Source organism: Rhynchophorus ferrugineus, unplaced genomic scaffold, assembly GCF_030347505.1.
Source record: "Rhynchophorus ferrugineus isolate W39M unplaced genomic scaffold, kcgeb_rfMv2 rfM1, whole genome shotgun sequence".
Taxonomy (NCBI): domain Eukaryota; kingdom Metazoa; phylum Arthropoda; class Insecta; order Coleoptera; family Curculionidae; genus Rhynchophorus; species Rhynchophorus ferrugineus.
In genome coordinates, this window is record NW_027472580.1 from 12344639 (window position 1) to 12371019 (window position 26381).

General features: G+C 31.1%; 1 protein-coding gene across 2 annotated transcripts in view; it reads right to left on the reverse strand.

Moving 5' to 3' along the window:
* Nucleotides 1-26381, reverse strand: part of LOC143204482 (neuropeptide CCHamide-1 receptor) — a 480161-nt gene that overhangs the window by 235965 nt on the left and 217815 nt on the right. The gene's annotated exons all lie outside the window — the stretch shown is intronic.

Here is a 26381-nt window from a genome sequence, read left to right on the forward strand (position 1 = left end):
TCCAGAAACTAAGATTGTGTTTTATATAAAAATATACATCCTATGTTTTTGACCTCATCATGCGTCAACACTTGTAGCGTCACTTTTATGTTTTGTGCATGGGGAATTCAATTGGTTTGCTTGCTGACTATTATATAAATATTTATAAGTCAGTGAATCTAGTTCATTCAAATTATAACTGCTTAAAATAGCTCGAGTTTCATACAATATAACATCTATTGGAATTTTAGCATCTAGTTTGGCTGCAATCATATTTAGATCTAGTTTTAATTACTGTCACCTTACACCTTTTGATTCACTCTTATTAATTCCTAATCGATTACGCTGAAATTAGAAATGGTAATACTTTTAACGAAAGAGGAATCTTGTGTGGTCAGATCAGTGTTTCTGTTAAAACCGTGGAATGCCTATATGATCAGCGAGCTGTGATTTTGATGAGATCTACTCACATATCTGGGTCTAAAATATTTTAAATTTGGTATAGAATTGAATCCAATTAACAAAATTAAAATAAAAAGTCAGTGGATATAGCTGGAAGGAATGTCCTCATATGTCTACTCAGATTGAAAGTGTCATAAATTTTTTGACAATATTCATAAATCGATGATTTAATTAATCAATAAGAAATTAATAACTACTTAAATGTTTACCATTTATAATCCAAATATAGCAGTACAAGAAGGAATAGACTGTAAATATTAATCTTTTTAACCTTACAAAATGGAGCTCCATTACCAAGGTCAAATCCAAAATGGTCATTCCAGTTTGTTAGATTCTATTGGATCGATCGATCTTGATAGCTTGTACATGGAAACATCGCAAAATCAGACGGAAACTACCGAAGTTTACGGAATACCGGTTATGATTCTAGAGAAACAGCTATGTGGCGACCGCCACGACCCATTAGGCCACCACGAATTCATCAACAAGTACAAAGGTTGGCAATGCCGGTGGATTGGTACCATACAGTTCCACGCTATAAATGACCATCACGACGACGTCTCGCTCTCTTTACTTTTCTCCATCCCCTTTTAATAGTACCACTTCCACAGCGCTACCGTACTTCCGCTACCTAGCCTAATATCCTTTCTATTCTCCCGTCGACCACATGTATCATTTAACATTGAAATAAACAGTATTTCCTCAACCTGTGTTTTCAGTTCTCGTGTAAATTCCTTCCAAAAATAGTAGTGAGTGTTCTGATAATAATCGCAGCGGCAGCCACACATTTCCACCAACTGATCACCCGACGAACATTCCTACAGCTATTACTAGCTTATAAAGTGACAGAAAATAAATTAACTCTAAAGATAATATTTCATTATAATAATATACACCTAACAATTCCTTAAAAGTATTTTATTTTATTTTATTGTAAATTTTCTGTATTAAATTATTTATTACTATTAAATAAAGAATAATTATATTTTCTCACAAATAGACCAGTAATAAGGGAAGATGCTGAAAATGAAGCGTATCTATGAAGCAAAGAAAAACAAGTCGACAATATTGTAGTGCGTTTTGATGTATGCTCTGCATTTCGCAGTATTATTAATTTGTTCATTCAGAAGACATTCAGACGGCGGATCACACTCCATATATAGTCCGTATTAGAAAGATCTGAAAGACTTTTTAAATTATTCATTGTCCTGACAAATTATGCACTATTGGGAAGCGCTATTGTTAAATATTACAAGCGAATTTTACCTGAAAATGCAAATTCGTTGAATATCAACGTTTTCAACTCGTACAGCGTTATTTATTTAGCATTTGCAAAGCTAATCTCGACATTAATGGGACTGAGTCAGAAAAAGAGGGAAGCCAACATTCCACATTTCCATATATTACATAAAAAATCCACGTGAAAAAATTGCGGGAAGTTTCGACAGGGGACTAAACAATCATTTGCATGCGTAAAGGGAGCTACATATTTTCACTTTTTTCTCCTTTGTAAAGGTACAGGAATTATCTTTATTTCAATCCACAAAAGAAAAGAAAATCTTAAGTTATTTAGTTTCATATAAAGAAACCGCTTTTAATACATTTTGTTTTACAAATATATATATTAATACATAATGCATAAATTGAGTGAAATGTTGCAGTATACTACTATTATAAATAAAATACTAAGACTTTTAAATTTACGTTACACTGGCATTTCCAACCGACATTTTTTTTACTAGATTGGTAATGCCATAATGGAAAGGAGTGAGAAGGAGCTTCTATTTTCTTAACTACGTAATAACACATATAATATAACATTCTGAGCGAAAATATTTTGTCGAGCTGCATTATATTTTTGAACTAATCGAGTCGAGTATACTAGCTGTTTTCATTTATTTTTTACCTACACAACATAGATAGCACCTGTCAAGCACATTCATTCAGACATATGTAGAAGTATCATAGAGTATTTTTTCTCTGCTTGTTTGACAAGTTATGAATAATTTACTGTTTATTTACAGACAAAATATAATTATCTGTCTGTATACTGTACAATAACGGTAATTGTTACAAAATAAATAAGAGTTAAGTAAAGGCATTTCTTTAAATTCCATATATGGCGAAAATCTTTTCGAAAGAAAATTGAGTCTTGTATGAAGGGGCATTCTCGACTATTAAATCTATTTAGGATGGGGATTTAGGTGGTTATCTCCACGGGGTAGTGTCTTGGGACCATTTCTATATCTGCCCTATACTGCTGCAATCCCAATATCAAAAGAAACAATACTTGACAAAAACGTAATTATATCACATGACGGATGACCAATTCGTCAAGCAGAATAAGCTAAATACCTCAGAATATATGTCCATGGGAGGTTAAACTGGAAACATCATGCGATACAAAAAGCAGATCAAATTACACTCAAAATCAAGCAACTGTAATGGATAGTCGAAAGATATTCTCAACTTGATCTAAAATCAAAGAGATTGGTTCCGTCAGTCATAAAGCCTATTTAGACCTATGGGGTGCAAATATGGGGTTGCACTAAAACATTAATCTACTATTAATCCACTATTAATCGAACGCACACAAAACAACGTTCTATGATTAATTGCCAATGCTTATCGTTACGTAACCAAAGAAGATCTGCATCGTGATCTCGGAATCATATGGATACACGAAGTCTTCCAAGATTTCGCTCTAAAACATGAAAGAACGTTGCTAAATCGCAGTAATGTGGAAGCAATAGAGCTACTGATCAATACACAGGAAATCAGAGGATTGAAGCGAAACAAACCACACGAACTAGTTTAGTGTATAAGTGTATTTTTAAGTTTAGCTTAAGTAGATTAGTTTTATTTTAATTTGGGAAATACATACTAATGTATTAATCCAGTACACGCCTTGCTTGTATATTAAGGTAAGTGCAACAGAACAGTAGTAATAAATTATTTTATGAATTAATATTGCACTAAGCATATCGAATATAAAATGTAATAAATAAAAAAAATAGATGGAACAACGCCTTCTGTTAAAAACTTGTCACTTAACTACAGCGACCGTTATTTTGAAAATAAATGGAGACAAGATTTTCTTGTCGAACAGCGGCTATGGTCTTTCAAATGAACTTGACTACTATTACCGCACTCATGCACATTTAATGGACCGATTGTAAGATACCTAAAGAATTTTAATAATTTTAGTGAGATAATGTCAGCTTCTAAAACTGTCCAAAATGAGTGCAAAATTATACAGTCGAAATCGGAGCGAAAATATTGCTGAACTTAGACACTGACTAAAGACATTTTCCAATATATCTTGACTGATTTATAATTTTATTTAAAAGTAATAAATCAATCAACAGTAATGTACATAAATATTTTATTCATCTCATTTATCAGAGCGGATGGCAGAGTCTACCTCTGATTATATTAAAAGTTAATTAGCGAGGGGGAATTGTGACACGGAACACAATCTGATGATGAGTTTGTCGGAAATTAATCGTTTCCAACCGGAATATTGCTGAATGTATAAAATTGTTCCGCCGTTATTGTGTAATATGCATAACTTCACTTGAAATACGTAATATCTTGTTCTTTGCTCTAATTTTAATTGATGGGTCTCATTTGTTGGGTTCTTCAGAGAACATTTAGTGTCTTGTTACCGTTTCGATAAATTCTTGCAATCTGCAGGTATATTGTTTGTTATAATATTCCTGTTTCTAGTCATATGCGATGTTTATGGTTAAGTTATGTTTATATAGTTTATTGTTTATTTTTTTACGTATATCTTAAAGTCTCCTTTAAACCAAAGAAGGCTTATCTGGACTGGACCTACTACTTAACGTGGGCTCCAAACCACTATCCTCGGCATTAAGCCTACTGACTGGCGAGTGACTCATAAATAATCACAGAGGACATCTCATCTTAACCAGCCTGGTTCCTGGCGTGACTAGGAATAATTTCCTTGTCGGATTTTATACTCTGGCCTAGGAAAATCGCAAATATTAAACAATCTCAAACATAAATTTACGATCATGCCCCAACGGGATTCGAATCCGCGACTATTCCAACAGTAGGTGAACTGTCCTGTAGGCTTTACCATTACGCCACCCAAGCTGGCTTTTATGGTCGATAGACTAATATATAGTCCTTCCAATAAATTAGCCAATATACGTTAAAGAGGACTTTAAATATACTGTCAAACTTTAAAAACGTATTTTTTTTTTAATTCGGAGCAGAATTTTCTTTTTCGTTTTGCTACTCGGCATCAGTCTAGTTTAAAAAAGACAGAATGCCCTCAGATGCGTCTTAACATGTAACCTAATCACCCTATAAAATTCGAAATATCAAGTATATAAGCATCTAGTAAAAAAGTAATCTATTAGAACAGTGAGTAGTTTTTTCGATATAAACATAACTTAACACAATAATTTCTGAGAAAATTGTTAGTATGGAAAGTATCAATAGACATCTTAGGTCATTGAGAGATACAAGTCATCGATCGCTTCATACACTGTTGGAAGTATACGATTTAAATGGTAAAAAGCCAACCCATGAGGAGGTTTACTGGAACTTTGAGAAATTTATTTTAAAAGAGTACTATTTTAAATCACGATTTGAAATTTATTCCTAATAATTTAAGTATCTAGACGAGAGGGGGAATAGAGGACGGGAACTAGATTGGGCCACTCTTGACAAAACGCTAAAAGTGTAAAGACAATAAAATCTGAAACCAGAACTTTCTTCTCTATCTGAATGAAACTTTTTTGTTGCGGGTTTATAGCCCAATGCTGATAATTGCCAATACAGAGTGATGAGAGCGAAAACAGCTAAAGATTAATGTTGTATAATTGTAGAAAATCATATTGTAGAGTGTGAAAGATGTGTGTGCATTCATATGTGTATAATTATTCGGAAATTAATTAGCATTAAGTTAGAATTTGTTAGAAGAGAACTAATACTAACTGTTTTGTAGATATTAGGGAGAATGCAGAGATTAAATTTAATTTTAAAACTGAAGTGTACACATGCAGTAAAACAAGAAAGTAAGGAGAAATTCAGTGATTATAAATTATTTCACAAGGACATAGGAACCAAGGAAATAAGAACTAAACGTTAAAAGGTAAATATGCTCTATAATAAGATAAAATATGTTACTCTGATAAACAATTGTTAATTAGGTAGATGTGGCCTCCAGGTGTTACCAGTTAAATACGAACAACTCTGACCCACGGACTGTTGAAGCTGTTTAATTAACTGTAGTTTAAATCCTTCGATAATATATGCGTTTGATGTACTCCAATGTTAAAATAAATTATACTTTATAATGTTATTCTTGTTTCACTTTAAATTTATATTAGTATTTTATTACGTAAAAGCTTTGCAATATGCTGACGTCATAATTTTTTTAATGACGTGCATTGGCTGTTTTAATAGAAATTTAATATAATGCAAAATTATATTTCAAAACTTATTTGAGAATTAAAGATACGTTCACATTTTAATTGAGACAACAAAAATATGATTATCATTAAATAACTCAAATCATATACATGATATCTTATATAATAGTCCTTTAGTATATAATATTTCAAAAGCGCCCATTCATACTGATATTGGTATAAAACATTTTGGCACTAAAATGACCGAAAAGCTGAAAATTACATCTAAGAATAAAGATACAGTAATACATATATATTGCAATAATATTTGATCAATTATTTTATAATTGTCTAAGGTTCAGTACCTGTATTTAAACGGTCGTGTAAATAGTATGGTTAAACACAGTTTTATCTGCTATTTTATCTACAAACACATAACCCAAATAAGCCTTGCACTATTTAAAACTTATATATATTTTTATGGCATTCAGTACGAAATAATATTAAATGAAGTACTTAATCGCATATAATTTAATATATTAAAAGTAAAAATGTAGTAGTAAAAGAAAATTGTATTGATCCAAGTCAAATTTGCAAAATGTGATTAAGTAGTAAAGTTAAAGTATCTGAGTTATTTATAGTGAATGATCACAAAAAGCTATTTTTTTAGTTTGTCCAGTTCAAGATGTTAATCAAATTTTAGAAATGACAATTTCGATATGCGAGCTTAACATTGTTTATGAATAAATCAGATCAAATAATAGAATCACAATAATACCTGACAGAGAAACATGTATAGCGACTGCCACATGATCTGAAATTAAACTTACTACTGTTAAATTCTTCATACTACATACATAGGTCGTTCTGATAATAACTTAAAAATAGAAAATGAGTAAAAAATCTTGAATTGTTCTCAAATATATTTATCAACTATTAATAATTTTGTTTTGGTGAGAAAATAATTTAACTGGATGGTCTAGAAATTTGATAATATGGATTTTATTCGAATTTGCAAGCGAGGACTTTTGAAATTATAAATTATTTTTTGGGTTTTTCTACTAGCCTTTTTCTTTCGAATTGTTGTTAGGTGATGACTGAGATAAATCTATTCCTTTTGACAATTTTTAAACGCTTTTAGTTATATGCAGATATTTTGGTGTAGTTTGTTCACAGTGCGCTTTCAGTTACTGACGTGAAATTCAATTTACAATATAAAACTTAATATATATTGACTTTCTCACTCGGTGCTTTCATCTGTTGTACAAATAACTAGCCACACTTCAGATGAATGGGCGAAATATAGCACTGTGGTTAACGGAAGACATTCTGATATTGAACTCCGATTCTGATAAGGAAGAGTTTTGTCAAGCTGAACCCTTGAAACTCCTTCTAAGTCATTGTAATGAGTTATATGTCAAACTACCGATGGTATTTTAGCATAACACGATATTTAGATTTTGATTTCAAATAACAGTCATAAATAACTTAAATGAAACAATAAAACCAAGTTCGGAAAGAAATTTTAGAGAAACTAATAGTTCAATAGTGTGTAAAATTTAGAGGCGTTTAAATGTGATATGAAATATCGGCAAGAATAAAAATGACAACCTAAAGAACTGACCAAAAGTGATACTCCAACCCATTTCGACAATGCGGCTATTAGTATATTGCAATTGGTGAAGAAGAGGTTCTAATATTACCATGTTACCAAGCGCAAAAGTGATAGATTAGTTTAGGAGCGTCATACATTTTTGCTGAACATATCATGAGCGACTAAAATCGAAAGAATATAAAATAAATTAACAGTGCATTTAAAAAAAATACCATCCAAAGTGAACAACAGGCGCGCAAAAGCCTTTCCCTTATATAATAACGCTTATAATATATAGTCTATATATATATATATATAGCCAAAACGTCACAATATTGCCGCATCAACTCTGAGTTTTAGTTCAGTTTGGTTTTAACATACAACAAAATTCTAATCAAAAGAAAATTAATGAACAAAAATGTTATCAAGTATAATTAGTTTTAATATTATAGTACATCTATTACAAAAACTACACTTAATTATACAGCCACAATAATATATAGGTTAGAGTTATAACCCTATCACTATTGCTTTCAAGAATTTTGCATACGTGTGACAACCGGACGACTTTAACAGGCTCATTTGTTTACGTGTTCGAACTAACCAGACAGAATTGTGTCTCATTTTAACTAGAATAAAATGATAAGGAATATATTGTCTGATTCTGAAACAAATTTAAAAATTGCAGCAGGCAATGCTTTAAACATCCTGATAACACTTTGAATAGACTATATAGAGTATAGCTCGAATAGGAAGTTCTATCACACACAGCATACTAACCAGTGGTAGCGCCTACTAATTGCAGTAAATATTTTACACTGATTTATACATTGTATCATTTCTTCAATAAACAACTTTTCAAATCTAAAAATGAGACAGAAAAATATATCATTTGAACATTAAACGAAATTCTTCCAAATTCTGGCTTCGATGAAATAACGTCAGACGATAAAACTTAATGAATAACCCGGTATAGACGTAAGCAGCACAGAAAAAGTATAAATTATCTTAAATGTTCGTTTAAGAATATTGAAGGAATTAAGAATTTTTCGCCTGTTGCCTTTTTACGATCGCTTTTCACTCCATAAACATAAAGTTCCCAATCTTAAGTCGTCTGCTTGACTTCAAAGCACACTAATTTGAAGCTAATAAAGTCTTGAAGTTGAGTCGGCTTTTTACCACTTTATGGTGTAATTTCACTTTTAGTCGGTTTCTCTTTTAATTACCTTTCCTAAGTTTTTTTCTAGCTTTCAGAGACAGCATAACTTTGTTTAAACTTACTGAACCTGTTGTTAATTATACAAATATTAATGCATTATTGTTTTTTTTTGAATACTGGTTTAACCAATCACTATTACATTTATTTACTACGAAATTAGTGACTATTATTTTAAAATAGTTTTTCAATTATATGGGTTAATTAATTCGTCTTTAAATGTTTATAATTTTTATATAATTTTTTCTCTTTTTTAGGTCCTGTTACATATTAATATACACTTATACCATAATAAAATAAAGAATCAATAGTTTACGATATATTAATTGAAATAAATATAAACAAAATATCCTTCTATATTCGAACGTCTTTTCTTCTACAAAGCTCTACTTTTGTCTACTGGATTTTTGTTGCAGCTTGCTTCCTGAAAGTTATTTTTTAAATAAATTAAGTTTGTAATTCCACCATATTCAGCAAATGACACCTCATGTCACCTACGCATATAGCTTATTTATGATAACTGTTGTCCACTGAAAGAAAATATTTAAATCGAACTATATTTTTAATAGTATTTTAGTTAATATTTTGGCAATTGTACTGACTGTATTTCTACTAAAAATTCCGTTAAGGGGACAAATTAGAATAGGTTAGGGCATATAATCTAGAGCAAGGTTAGTATTAGTTAGTAAAGGTATCTTGAAAAAATAATGAATAATTAAAACATACTGGACAAATTACAACTATCAAACTGAAATATCGATCAATGAGTTTTTCGCACCTTAGGATTGACAACACAGAATTTTTAAGTGACCATCTATTCAATATTTCTCCTAGCAACTTCTAGAAGAACAAGTCGTTTGATTTCGAAAGATGAGCCCATCAATAGAGTATTCCTGAGAATAATTGTTAAGCACAAAAATAACAAAATTTTGAGTGAGCGAGAAATTAGGGAGTTAAAAATAATTATGTGGATGATTTAAACGTAGTTTTAAACATGTTAAATTGGGCATTCATTTATCCAAATCTATTGAATATGAAATAAATGAAGATGGAGCCATTCATCCCACCATTCAACGAAATTTCTATATACTGCATAACTTGCAACATAGGGTTGGCTTGGTATTCGTCATGTTCAGAAATGCAAACCAAAGAACTAAACAACTAAACAATCGACTATAGAAATGGATGCACTTGGTGATAAGAAATCCTCGAGTGTTTCTTGTCTGAATCTAGAAAAGGCATGTTTTTTTCATAGACAGTTGCACTTTATGCAATGTTGCACTGTTTATCCCAAAGCGGGTCACGGAAAGAATCAACCCGAGTGCAACCCATGTACCAACTGCATAGTTACATAAAACTAAAATGTTAATGATGCGCTATTAAAATAATTTTATTGATGTATATTTTCTTATAGAGATTATCCCAATACATTATTGGATTTAATTTAAAAAATGTGTATCCATTTTATTACGTTAATAAAATTCTAAACAAAGTTTAGCAAAAAGGTAACACGACATTCATTGATAATTATTCGGTACAAAGTTCTACGGGCCCGCTAATTTTGTATATAAATACCAAATATTAAACGTTTATCACTGGTCAATTAAATATGTATATGTTTCATACATATAAAATTTCGTTGTTATCTCTATGATATTATTTAAGTAAATCGTGTTTCCATACTACTTAGCACTAGTGTTTGTAGGATGACAATCAACAAATTAATGTTAAAAGATTATAACATTTTATACATTGAGTCTCATTATATTCATAGTCGCATTCATATATTGTATGCGACCTATTTTCTCTATTAAAGAAATAATAATTTTGTTATTCTAATAAAATTATTGAAGAATAACGTAAACTATGTAATGTTAATGTATACATCATCACCATAGATTAGTATATAGAGGATTACCACCACTGAGACCACTTTTTCGAGGCAAGATCGCTTGAATTGTCCCCAGAAAGGCATTTGATTGGTTGAGTTCATTTCGATTACTCGATTGTTTTTTATGGCACCATTGTTTGTGAGATTGGCATAAAATAATCATAGCATTTCTCTCACATAATTATAATCACGATTGTTTGATTATTATGCATTATGAATTCTCTAAATCTTGTGAATCCAGTCTATGTGTAGAAATACGAATATATGTCATTTTCTTGGGAAGATATTTACAGATCTATTTCAAAAATACATCAATCAAGTCAAAAAGCTCAAGAGCTATGTGTGTGTGAGTAATGATTTTTCCTGGTATGTATACAGTTATTTATATAGAATATCTGTGTTTATGTATATGTGTATTATGAAAATATTGCACAAAGCCTAGACCCATAAAAGATTCACATGTGACGATAGCAAAATTACAATAGGTAAAAGGTAAATGTGATTAAACTGAATTAAAAATTTTAATGCAAAGCCATTTAATGTAGTGCCAAATTTTATTGTCCTCTACTAACATGTTTGTAAAATGCCATTATTTAAATTAGTTTGAAGTGGTTCATTTGCTTAGAGAAAACTATTCTGGTTAAAATACTGAATCACAATTTGGCTTAAGATTGATTCATGATTGTTCCATCGTTTTTCCGTTGTCCCCTTTTAGTATAAGGGAACAAAAAAATAGGACTCTAATTTAAAATAAAATATAATCTAAAATTAATATTTTAATATAATAATAGATTTAATATAAAATATATTTAAATAGGATTTTGTTTTTAAATATTTTTAAAGTCTCCTTTTACCAACTATGGGTTTATCTGGACTGGACCTGCAGTTTAACGTGGGCTCCGAACCACGGTCCTCAGCATCAAGCCAACTAACTGGCAAGTGACCAACTTTAGAAATCAGCCCAGAAGACATCCAGTCTTACCCAGCCTGGATACTGGCGTGACTGGGATCATTTTCCTTGTCGAATTTTACACTCTTGCCTAGGACAATCACAAGTTTTAAACAATCACAAAAATAAATTTATGACCATACTATGAGCGTTTATTGGTATAATTAAGAGGAATTCGGGCAAGTAAGGTACAGGTGAAATGCAGGTGCTCAACAACCTCTAAATATAAACTATTTTCATGGTACCATGAAAATTTGTGTAGAAACAGTGCCATTTCGAAGATCTTCAAATGCAAATTGGCGGACGAAGGTATAATCGGCGCTCAAAAACAAATTTTATAACAACTATAAGATGTCCAAGCAACATAACGACCACATATACATCCCTGTAGCCATTTCCTGGGAAGAAAGTTGTTAAGTAACGCGGCCCAGACTATCCGGCCATCTGTTTTCCTAACTACGTGATTGACGAACGAGGGAGACGGGTTGGTCTGTTTTTACCCTCAGTATCGCTTTCCCTAAAACATAACATATATACTTGTCGCGACCACACTTATAGGTACCCTCAAACAAATCAGAACGCCCCAAGAAGAATGACATCCTGCTTTTCCTTCGATGACAGCTGATTCCGTAAAACTCCTGTTTGGTTGGATCCGCATCTCATTAGCTGAACCTGAACCACATGGAGGTACGTTTCACGGCAGCTCCACTAGGAGGAGAGTAAATTAGCGACCGCTATGACTCTTTAGGCCACCTCGCTTTCATCTACATCAAGTTCAAAAGTTGGTAACGCTGGTTCATTGGTACCAAGCAGTTTTCTGCTATAAAAGACCATCACGACGACGTCTCGCTCTCTTTTCTCTACCCCTTGTAACAGTACCACTTCCATAGCGCTTCCGTACTTCCTTTACCTAACCTAATATCCTATCTATTCTTCCGTCGAATACATGTATCATTTAAGAATGAAATAAACAATATTTTATTCAGCCAGTGGTTTTTGTCCCCGTGCGAATTCCTTCCACAAAAATAGTAGTGAGTGTTCGGACAAACAATCGCATCGAAAGCCACACATTCCGACTGACCAGACGAACATTACTACATACTTATATGATATAGTTATTATATTAATATTAGTATTAGTCAGTTGAGTGATAATACAAGTAAAACACGTACAAAACTTTCTTGAAATATGACTCTAATATTAATTTAAACTAGCCAATGTAAATGGCGTGAAATCGCGACCTGACCGCCTTCTCTGCTAAGACTTTATAAAATTCTAAAATTATATGTATTTATAAGTTAACGCTCTATAGTACTCTATGATCGTCACGTTGAAGGAATAACCGAAGTTACCGACATGCGCATATAGTAACTGGGCAATATTCTTGTGATTTTTACAATACAGCTTTCCACCATTGTCTGCATATGACTTTTTCGGGTTACTGTATTATTCTTCGTTTTTTCAATACTGACGATAAATAATGGCCTTGATATCTATCCGAATTATCTGAGACATCATCTATCTAAAAGACTACACTATACTGTTAGACACCCTACAGCCTATAACTTATCATAAAGTTATCTGAGTTATTCATGTACATTAATAATACTAAAAATACTAGTCTTTACTAACCGTTACCTTAAAACTCTTATTACAGATGATAAATTACATAATTTGCAGAGCGGTATTTAACGTACGGTGACGCAAGCACAGCATTACCTGTTCTCTAATTAATCACGTGAATTCAAGTAGTGGTCATTAATCTTAAAATAAAGACTCGCATCCAATAAATTATAAGTATTTGCAAACGATTATTCCGAAAGATAAGATATATGGTTCCGGATGACAAATAGAGCTGTTCTCTGCCAGCGTAGCCGAATGAAAATTCAGCTATTTTTATTGGCCAAAGTTAAACATAATATCATGGAGATTAAATACGGAAAAACTGCCATTTTTCTTTTATATATTTTAGTAATTTTTTGTTTGGGTCTTGTTTGTAGTAGATCCCCAAAAAAACCGGCCGGATCCTTCGAATAAAGATGTTCTAATATATTGGAAACAATAAAAATATTTCACTTGGATTACATTTGAATTTTGTTTAAGAAAATAAACAGAAATAAGAATCCTATCAGAAAGGACTTCGTATTTCTAAATCTTCGTTTCGATACCAAAGTTGCTTAATTTTGATAAATTTAATATGAAATAAAAAATGTATACTCGAAAAGGTTGCATAGAGAAGGCTCGTTTCAGATTTCATTTAAATTGGTTCGAAATTCGAAAGGAATTGTTTGAATTGTTGCTAAAATAGCTATATATCAGCAAATAATTTTATATAATAATTTTTTTAAAGCTTATTCTTAACGGGTTAAACTTTGAAATGTCTAGACCTAGAAATACCCCCTTAAGTTTACCGCCTGACTCATCTACTTAGAGGTCATCCCAGAAAACATCTGGTCAGGTTACTGGCATTTTATTTGCCATACTTTACACTCTTACTTATTTTACACTTACACAGTCCTATCGCCTTAACCACTGCAGCTACCAAGTCAGCAACTTAGTTTTCATTTATGAAAAGAAAATATTATTTTTAAATAATCGTTATTAACTTTTTCACATGATACATACACATACATGTAGTGATCATGATATTAATTCAATAAATCATAGGGCGTATTGTGGCAAAAGAAAGCAGATTGTCATAGCTCGAATGGAGAGCTTTGTCGCACTCAACTTACTTACCAGACATAGCGCGCCTGGTTCTGTTTACTAGTCGATTAGTTTTTCATGTTTTTCAGAAAGGGAGTAAAACGTTGCAGAAAACAATGGAAAATATTTCGATTAATATATATTACTCACTAAATAATACATTGCAGCGGAAAATGCACACTCTTAAAATGTTTGTACTCGGTTTTCTTACTTTTAAAGTTAAATTAATATTAATAAATTAATATTTAAAGCTCTGATTCAATTAATTAAAAGATATTATTATTAATTTGGCGATTTTATATTCAAGATTCATCGGCATTGTCAGGGACACATTTTATCGTTTGGTTTTTTTGTTCGTTAAACCTGTTCTAGTAATGGTTTTATGGGTTATTTAGTCTCTAAATACTATTATATTTCTAGCAATAATATTCAAAATTACGAGTTGCATCTAGAGTAGATTTTATTAGTAGATCAGTAGATTTTTGATAAGAAAACCCCAATTTCTTACCAAATCAAACCATTTATTTCGATAGAGTGATATGTTAATATATTTTCATGTTGTTTTATATATAAAAAGGTATATTTGCCTCTATAGATGTTTTATTTTTGTTCAATATAACACATTTGTTTATCGAAGCAAATGCTGATGTTTTTAGTGATATTACATTTTATGAAATAAAATAAAAATATATAAAGAGGATTAATAGTTGGCGTTGATGGCCGTAGATTGACAATCGTTTCGCCGTTATTCGAAATAGTCTTTGGTATCCCGAATTAGAGTTCGGCTAAAAGCAATTCAATTTAATCTGTGAGGTCATCAAGGGTGGACTAATTCCTCTAGCCATTATCAATTTCAGTTATGAAATATACATGCGTTGTAAAACAGCTTCTATATCCATTTCTGATCAAAATATCATAGTTAAGCGTGTTGAGTAATCAAAGGTGGACTACAGTACTTCAGTTGCTCAGTTATATATTATCGGAACTTGGAGTTTTCTAAACATGGAAATTCATTCTATAAGAGGTATGTAACGCATATAATGCGTTTATATCTCATTCAGCAAATCAACAAAGGCAAGCCAGCAGACAAAAGTATCGGTGATACATATAACATGATTGCATATCAGCTATTGAAATGGGACAAAAACCACTCCCATTTTTGGTGAATTTTTTAGAAGGGTTTTGTGCTCTTCAGCAAATAACAGTGTATTTGGGTTTGACTCTGAGAGCAATTTGTAAATTGTAAATTATTTATTAAATAACTAGCTTAGAGGTGACGAGGAAACAGATTATTCGTCCTGAAAAGCCAACAAATACATAAAACGATCAATTGAAATTGCACACGCAGCAATCAAGGAATAGGTCTAGTCCATTAAGCTGGTAGAAGTTATCATAATCCGAAAGCCTGGAAAATTATCGAATGAAATAAAAGCATGTAGACCTGGCTCACTACTACCAGTAATATCTAAGCTATTTGAAAAAAAAATTGTTAAAATGAACAAAACCGATTCTAGAGAGAGAAAACGTAATATCTACACATCAGTTTGGGTTTATTAACAAACCCTGGACAATTAACTGGAGAACAGAATAACAGATGTTATTGTAAAAGCATATAAGGGCAATAATTTAAGTTCATTTATATTCTTAGGTGTAGCTCAAATCTAATGATATTACGAGTCTTGCTGTCTTAGAAAATAGCAAAGAAACTAGACAAAAATTGCAACAGGTGCTATTATGTAAGAACTGAAACATATGGATATACGGAATTCAACTATGCAAATGTTCAGCGAATACTAATATAAATACAAGTTTTCCAGAACAATGTCCTGAGAAGTATTGTGGGTGCACCGAGAAACTATAGTACTTATTGCTTACACCGTGGCTTTCAGATACCGTCTGTCACCTAGGATATCAAGAAAATTGTAAGGAGATGTAAGGATAGACCTCATTCTCATTTCAACATCAACGTAATACAACTCTTATAAAACAACAGATAGATAGAGAAACAGATACAGAGATTCCAATCCTCTGATCTTGTGTAGGGTAGTGCATTCAAGTGAATTTAATAGAAAAACAGCTGTGTTGATACATAAACATTGTTAGAACAGAAACTAAGATAGGGCCGATGAGCCCTACGAGATATATACCTAGATTTTAGTTATTGTAAAGAGAAATATGATAAGAGAGATATGTAATCTTTTATGTTAAAATCGGATCGGGATAGCAGTATAGACTTTGCCGTCGCTTCAACGTGTCTCCACTTATTTCCCTTAAATCAAAATACATTTAAAGTAAAATACTTTCTCTTTTAAAAGCCAACTCGTTTCACAACTTGCATATATAACTAAAAGATTAATATGTTAAAATCCTTAATAAAATTATTGCATAGAGAATGAAATTAATATTTTGTTAAATACTAAATTTGCCGTTGCTATATTTTTCTCTAAAACTGTGTGAAACAAACTTGATCCATTATGGTAACATTATCCGCATCGCATATATGTGACATAAAATGTCCGGTCCCCAAATTAAGACTTTAATATGGCATGTGTGCCATAGCAGAATAGCGTCGAAAATATAGACTAATAAAACACACATTTCCCGCAAAGTGGGTCAGCTTCGGATAACACGAAATAAATAAAAAGATAAATAATTAAAATGTGTCGCGTATCCTCAGAAGTATTTCTATACGTGTCTACAAGACCCGTGTATATGAGAAAATATTTTTATTACCTGTAAAAAGCTAACGACAGCGATATTTCTTGGACCCTAATTACATTTGGATGAAGTAATTTTTTGTATAATAAAAACACATTCGTATTCATTAATAATTTTCAGCGATCTTTTTTCTCTTTCATCTAACTAGCTTATATCTTTTAATTAAATCGAAATTACCAAATCTACTTTAGTTAATAGAGATAATTTTTTATCGCAAGAATGAATCGCAGCATATTTCCTGCAGTTTTATGTAATACGCTCGACAACTCGAATTTAGCATTCGCTATTAATAGTTAATTTTTGCAGCCATTATAACTGTAATAACCTTTGTCTTTCTCTAATAATTATTCAACCTTAAGAATTTGAAATATTTCTATATATTCCAGAGACTACATAAAAGCGAAAGAAGAAAGTTTCTTGCAGAACGTGCAAACATGTAACATTTTTGTTCAACTTAGTTTTTTTTTCGAAACCAGGGAAGCTAACAAATACAGAGGACAGACACAGTTATATGAATATCATGCAACCAGTACAGCTTATTTCATATTTGCAACACTGCTTTCGTGTAAATCACGTGACTTATATTAATTATATTGCAGTTATATTACCCGCTTTGTTCTGCGATGGTTAATATAAGCGATTGGTAATCGTATAAACGAAGACCAATAAAAATTGATTTACAGTTAGTGTTAGCGCTTGTAGCGAATACAACCGAATTATTAAAGGTTTCAGGAGTGACAGTATCTAAAATAATAACAGCGTACAGAAAACATAGTAAAACATCATCGGTGACAAATTGGCGAAATTACATGCTTGATGCTTGGAATAATATGGTATGGAGCTATAAATTGTTTACATTGTTTCCTATAAACGGCCAGGTTTATGTATTTAGAACATTAAAAGAAGGAGGAGGTTCATTCACATTATTGGCCGGATTATTGCGAATCGATATCTGAACATCTTCAATCATATAATTTTTACTATGACTAACATATTCATGCCAAGCACTGTCATATTCCAAGATGATAATGATTAATATACCAAGCTCAATAACCTCTAAATAATTTGGAAGATGAAAAATAGCTTCAACATTAATGGCTTTATTTATATTTTGGTACGCTACTTAACGTTTTAAATGAAGAATTTGATATTGCTAGAAGTTTGAAAAACTTTAATTTATTGATGCTCAATGAGAATGTATAGAGAAAGTGCATAACAGATTTCAAGTAAATAGATCCAGTTCGACCTTGAGATATCATTGTCATTTGTCTTGAAAATGTAGTTTGAAGAAAAACGTGCTTAAAGTTTCGTTTCTAGATGCCACGTTACTATATCTTAAAAACTCTTCAAAATTGATTGATACAATGAAACATCCTCTTAAGGGTATATTCTTAAAGGATTTCCTTTTGAAAATATGATGTAACAAAATCGATTTTTTAAAATTTCTACAACAGAATATACCCCTAATCGTTCACATGATTACAAAAACTTCTCAAAAAATTAAATAAGGCCTCCTGAATTTTTTCAGATCTGTAACCTTGTTAATATTAACAAGCTTAAGGTGTACTAGTATTAAATGAATTTAGGCATGAATATATTGGTCAGATTTAACCAAAATTTGAACTTTATAATAAATTATATGTCCTATAAACAATTAACATATTTTTTCCAAGTAAGTTCTTTGTACAATTGGACTGATACATATCACTATAAACATATCGTAGACACTTAAAAATTGTTATAAAATTACTGGTATATTTATAAATAATCAAATCTTGTAGCTTCATAAAAGAAACAAGCTTTGGTTCGAAGTAATCGAAGGGTTATTATGATTTTAAAAGCAACATCTCTATTAATTAAAAGAGTAAAGAATAGCAGAATTCTATTTGGCCATCCAAAACTCTTTATTCAGCAATATTTACAACAAAACTGAGGGTTGCGTAATACAATATGGGAAACACCTAGTCACTATGACAGATCTCATAAGACTAGCAGAGTCTTAGTTAGAAGACATCAGACTAGTAATTACTCAAATAGTATAGTTAAAATCAGGATGAAATAAAATCAATAAGAGAGAAACAACGAGAAATTCGGAAGATATTTTGGAGGCAGGATTCAAATTCTGATGAGAGTTTTATATATAGAGATTATATAGGCAAATTTATCCTAACCAATTTTTACATATATATATATATACCCAGATAATGTTCTTAAACCTTAATATCCTCAAAGTTGTCCTGATATTAATAACTAATAAATGTAACTATAAATATGTAATAAATGTAATAATTAACTTTAATAAATGATATTTTGATAGGTTTAATTTTAGATATTATCTCCTGAATATTCATCAAACACAAAAGAGCTTATTTCGGACAAAAGTTAAAATATAGGTTAACAAAATAATATGAATTGGGTCAATATCAGATCTCACGGAAGACCTCAAAAACCTTAAGATTAAAATGCGGCAAAATCTGATTAAGTCCATTTCCTCGAATAATTTCTTTTTTCGTTCTGTTCGTCGTGTGATGTTTAGAAAAAATTTGCGTGTTTTAATAGGTCGATCATTTAATTCCGGACAAAATATAAATAGATAGACACATATTTACGGAAAGTGCTAGGTAATGCTATTTTATTTATGGAATCCCGATGATACAAGAGGATTTAATTAAGTATAAAGAATTTTTTCTTTGGAATAATTTGCATGATAACACAGAATAGACGAAATAAAATGTATGGTCACACAAAACATATTAGGTTTTTAGAAACTTCAACTAATAAGACTAGAAGAAATATATATACAGGGATTATTTATTTTTCAAAATTAATTTCGTCTTATTCAAAGTAATCCTCTTGGGGCAGGGCATTATGTTCTTGGGTTTTTTTGCATGTCCCACTGGACGTATTGGAATCGATTTTTAAAATAGCCTATAAAGCTCCTTCCGAACCGATTTTCACTTTCTCAATTTAGCTACAACGATGTCATCGAAGGAGTTGCCTTGGCGAAATAACCAGAATTCAAAAGTCCAAATTCAATTCCAATTCAAAAGAAAGAAAGATACTCCTCCAGTTTGTTTCTTAATTTGCCTTTTAAAATTAATTATTTTGAAATAATTTCCAGACATCATATTATATATATACTCAGTTTTGAACGGATTATAAATATTTAATCAAAATTATACGGTTTTAGCTCATGTGAAATATTTAAAACGCTATTTTGTCGGCGAATCTATTCAACAAATACATATTAACTACAGGCGTCATAGTAAATTTAACAACAGTTTATATCCTATAACGTTAATTGTAAAAAAAAATATGTGGATATTTCCTAACAATCTAAATTCTAGGATTTTACGCATTCTCACCATAATAATATATATATTGAGGCAACTTACCAAGTTTTAATCCACATTAGTTTGCTAGAAGTTCAACGGTTACAGATAGTATAACGATAAATAAATAGAGAAAACCCAAGACCACAAAATGGCTTCAATCCTTTCTGCCCAAACGTCATCATAAGATTAACTCCTTTTAAAAACCCAACGCAATGAAGAGCTCTTGGGTGACGTCCTTGAGATTATCTATCATGCAAGCACCTCCGGCAAAATGTCCAGAGATAATTAAGAAAATGTTACAAGTATATAGAGTTGATGATGTATATTATAGAGTTGATGACCCAGTTGATGACCATTACCTTGTGTCATTGGACAGGAAATAATAAAAATTCTATCTATCTAATTGAAGTTAAAAAAGAAAAGTATAAAATAATATTAATTATTATTTAATATTAATATTAATATTAATAAAATTAAGGAACGTACAAGAAAAATTTTAATTAAGATCATCAACCTAATAAGTGCTTCATTTAGATTACAACATGTACCAAGACTGTGAAAGGTGGTTGAAGTGATATTGTTTCCTATGATTTTACCTTATGAAGCGGCGTGATATTGGCCAATAATACAATAACACATTACTTTTTAGTGAACTTATGGTGTTCAACTTTGAGACTATCCCAGCGAAAATAATAGAAATATAATACAAAGATGCTCAAACACGGTGTTGTGAGGTTTTTTTGATGCTACATGATACATTCGAGTACATACAAGTTAATTACAAAGTATATATCATAGAATAAGTGCTAATAAAGTAAAGTGCAATTTTATTAAATTAAATGTAGCAAATTTGGATAAAAGCACATTAGCTTATTAGTGTTAATTTACTACGTTGCTTTATTAAATAATAAGAATTACTATGTATGATTTTCGAGTTACTAAAATCAATAATATGTGCGGCGAACAAAAATCATTATCAGACAGCGTCTTTTAAGAACCTATCTCGAATGGAATAAAGGAATTACCACAAAACATGGCATCCGTCGAAACAGAATATTTTTTACCTATCTCTAATAGATAAAAACCCTCTGGCCCTTTGTATCTCTATTCAACAAGTGGCTACTTCTTTTTTTTAATAAAATTTAATTTTAAATTATATTAACAGTTTTTGTATTCTAAGCCCTTTCACTTCTTATAACTTTCTACTTAACTCATTACATAGTAAACGTCATTACATAGAAAAAACGTAAATTTTGCTTTGAACATACTTTTAAAAAATCTTAAACTCCACGTTCAGGTCTAGTAAACTTTGTAGCTAAAACAGGAGATAGTCAGAGGATTCAATATTTGGAAAATGCAGAATTGGGACAGTTGTAGGATTTATATTTAAAAATTTTCTAAATGACTGCTATTGAATTTTGCTACATGAAACAGAGAATTATCAAGCCAAACAATAATACTAATCTCGTTCTACTACAGCTGTTAGACCTTCAATTTTTTCTCAGCTTGGATATAATTGAACCGGTCCTATAAACATCAGTTATTAACGGTGAAGAACAAATTCATTAAATTCAAAAATTAAGGTTAAATCAAAGCCGTTGGTTTTATCTTTGAGAAAAAACTGAGGTTGTAACTAAAAATTTTGAAATGAAGACTGTTGAACGGACATATAGGTAACATTCTCATAAATAATTGTACTACAATTATAATTTATCCAGACTGGGCCACTACCATGTATAACTCTTTAGTCGCTTTTTTATAAGGGAAGTATCATATCGCGCTCTTATTAGGACCTAGTTGTTCAAATAAAAGTGGTGTGACTGAAAGTTGTATTGATTGAGATATCTAGACTTCGATATTTAGTTTATCTTAAAACAAAATTACGCGTGCGGTCTCTTTCCATAAAATAAAATGAACGTTTTTGTGTTTTAAATACTTTACAATCCATTATGTATATTAGGCCTATAAATTAATGTTCGGTAAAACGCATCTTATAACGTTATTTTAAGGCTATATATACGAATCGACCAATTTATGATAACTTCTTAAATAGTGAAGCACTGCTCAAACAGGTTACTCTTCATATGTTGGAAGTATAATCGAAAGGAGCAAGGTCTGAAGAATATGGTGGGTGCTGCCGTCTGAGGTACTTCCAATTTTAATGTTTCCAAGTATGTTTTCACCGATTTTTTCAACATGTCTTCGAGCGTTGTCATACTGACATAATAAACTTTCTGTCTTTGCTCTAATTTCGGCCGTTTCTCGCCGTACTCGATCAAACGCATCAATTGTAGTCCATATCTATTCCCATTGACGATTTCATCGAGCAATGCCTTCAAATCCTCGTCTTCAAATGATTTAAATGCCTATCCAGAATGCTCTTAGTCTTCGCGGTCAAGATAGTCAAATCAGGTCAAAACTGCTTCAAAACTACTACTGATATGTTCAACTCGATGGATCCAGATTGTTATATTTCGCATTTTATTCAAATTAAATTAAACGGTGAATCTTGAAACTGACTGAACTTGAACTGAAAAAAGAAAAAAATAATTTGTTCGCACTTCGTTGAAGTTACACGTACTGAAAAGTGAAGTCCGTCAGTGAGGCTTCAACATAACGTTGGCTATAAATATACCCGATCATATTAATATGCACTATCATTCGTCGTAAACCTTTAAAATTAATGTATAGCACTTACATTACCTAATATATTTTACGCCGGTTTGGTGGCGCAGTGGTAAAGGCGATGGGACGGTCCTCCTACTATTGCGATAGTCGCGGGTTCGAATCCTGCTGGGGTATGGTCCTAAATTTATGTTTGTAATTGTTTAATATTTGTGAATGTTCTAGGCAAGAACTGAATGAATGTAAAATTCGACAAGGAAAATGATCCCAGTCACGCCAGTAACCAGGCTGGGTAAGACCGGATGTCTTCTGGGATGATTTCTAAAGTTGGGCACTCGCCAGTCGGTAGGCTTAATGCTGAGGACCGTGGTTCGGAGCCCACGTTAAACTTTAGGCCCAGTCCAGATAAACCCATAGTCACCTTCGTGATCTACACATTTTTGCCACAGATTTGGAAGCTTGAATATTCCTTCTTCATAAAATGTTTGAAGGTATGTTGTCAGGCAATTGCGTACCCACTCTACTTCTTTATTCCTTTCAATTCCTTTGCATCCAAGTGTGCTAAGCTAAATAGTAAAATTGCCGTTTGTATTTGATTTAGCCTAAAATTATGCAGGAATTAGTTTGTGAATGGTTCTAAAGTCACCGAACTTTAAAATTATCCTCGACAAAATCGATACTTTACGAATTAGTGGCCATTTTCGCATAAAAAATGTATCAGTTAAAACACTGTCAGTTGCGGAGAAAAGAGATTAATAAAAAAAATATCAGCAAAAAGCCGCATTTTATGGATCGTAGGCGGTCCGAATTGGTCAAAAAACCCGAACGACAGTCAATCTGATGCTCCACAGTGTTTCGATGATTGATGGGCCTTTATCGTTATACACTTGTTTGGGCGATTAATACGCCATTGTCTTTTTTATTAGTATTTGAACATTTTCTGTTGTTGCTGATAATCTGTCTAATATAATGAAAAAAATTCGTCACCAAGAGATTTCAGATTTATTAATTACTAATTCTAAGTACTATTAAATAAATAGTTAATATATTAGTAATATCTATATTTATTTATTTATTTTATGTTATATATTAATGGCAATTTTTTACTCATGAGGGTTTAGCACAACTGGACTTAGTTGTTATTAGTAGTACTGATTTACAAATATTATTCATCTAAATAGACTAGCGCTTAACTATTAAAATTTTAAGAGTGGAAATAGAAGTTATAATAACAAATTGAAGAAGAAAAGGAGAATTTAACAACAACTGATTGTATATATTAAATGTCTGCATGTATTTTGATCACTGCGAGTGTTATGTAAACAATTGTTATGCATTATGGTGTATAATATAGCTATATAGTTTTCCACTCAATAAATTATCAAAAATTCAGTGAAGATGGTCCTAAAACTGTACATTTTATGAGATAGGTAACTCTAGAATATATTAACTTATAGAGCAATCGTTAATTGCTTATATATCTATAAAACCATTACCAAAAAGAAGTAAAATATAACTCTACATGACCATAGTAAATATAATAACACTGATTTAAATTAAATAACAACGCTTATTAAGATTTTAACACATTCACTTTTGATTCTAATATGGACTAATATGGACTAATATTTAAGGATTTTTTAAATGAAATTTAAAGATTATTCCTCGCTTTTGTCGTAAGTGAATCAACGCAGATGGGCAAATTTCAATATCTTACATCATAGCACAGCAAAATGTCGGCAGACAATTTTGAATCAGAAGAAATATGTTTTTGTTTTATATTTGCAACGTAAACTGAGTATATTAAAACATTACTAAACGATGTTATTTAATTTTAAGCAATGTAATTTAAGGTTTTGCGTTACTTTCGGTTATTCACGTATAGTTGGAACTTTTAAAGAGTTAAGGGAAATTTAGACAAAAATGATTAAGAGTATAAGATCACGTAAAATTATATCACATTTTCGTCAAATGTCATCTTTGTTTACCAGAAATTTAGAAGTGTGATATCAGCTATTAATTTAATATGATGTCTGGAGAACAGGGAGCAGCTAAAAAAAATTGTCTTACTTGAGACTGATAGTAATTGATGTGGTTACTGAGACATACATATCATTAATAACGATTCTAAATTCTAAATGTTCTAATTGTAATTCTAAATGTTATTAAGATTTTTCTGCAAAATTTAGTAGTATTTACATAGGATTCATTTCAGGTTGTTATACTATATATATTAAATGCTTTTGTTTACCTAAGCACTAACCGAATATTGCAGGCAATAAATACCTTAACTTATGCATAAAGAGTTAAAATGAATGTTGCAAAGAATATTAACATTTATAAAATAGCTTCAAAGAATTTTAATTCCTTATTTGTTAGTGAATTGCTAGTTCCCATAAGGAACATAATATAAAGAAGAAAGCAGTAGAAGGAAAAGGAACGAAATACGTAGAACGCGAATTAAAGATGACCTCTTCATCAATAAAAAAGAAAAAAACGATATAATTTTGCTTTGTCTGGTGCATTTTTCGTTTTTGCAATATATTTTATGGGGGAAATATGGATCAAAGATAAAGACTGTATGAATATATATGAAGCAATGAAAATATATAGCCGTTAAAATGAAACCAACTACATAATTAAAATGAAATACATAGAACAAATAGAAGAAATTACTATTTATTAACAGTAAGTTTGTAAATATTTTAAAGAATTGATAAACGATAAAATTATGAATGTTTGATGTAACAAGATCAAATGTACTTCTAATCTTATATGGAAAATACTGTGAAAACAAGTTATAGTAAAATATCAATTTTAATCTTAATTCAATTAAAAAATTAGATTAGAAATTTATTTAGGGCGATAACTAGTAACTTATATATGAAAGGTTTTAGATAACAAAAATTTTAATTCTACTTAAAAAACTATTTTATTTTCTGGAACGACGTGGTGACTGGTTTGTTTCCTCGAATGCGCATTCCGCAGCCAAAGCTCTATCAGTCGCACTATATAACAACTCGTCTAAAAAAAATCAACATTTACGACGTCAGCACGTCGCATTGTTGCCGCATCTAATTTTACTTTTGCTTTAGAACGTTTGACGGTTCACACCAATATTTTGAATAATTTTGCCGACATTTGGCAACATAACCCAACAGTAGAAATTTACATAGAATTTATTCAATGATTCGATTACTTGTGTCATCGCGTCATATAGCATTCTATCACTTTTTAACTAGTATAAAATGAGGAAAAAATCCACTCCAAATTTTAAGCGAATTTTACATTTTTTCAAACTACAACTGGCTGTACGTCGGGTTAAATGTCGTTCTTCTGTTTTTCGTTATTCTCTCATTAACTTAAAAACTCGTTGTTATTTGTTTCTCCACAATTCATCGACCAGAATTCGTTTTGCTCACGCACATTTTAACATTAGGTGACCCTTTAGATTTGGCCCAGTTCAATATACTAAAGAGGCATTTCAAAAATTTTATTACATATATATTGGATATACAA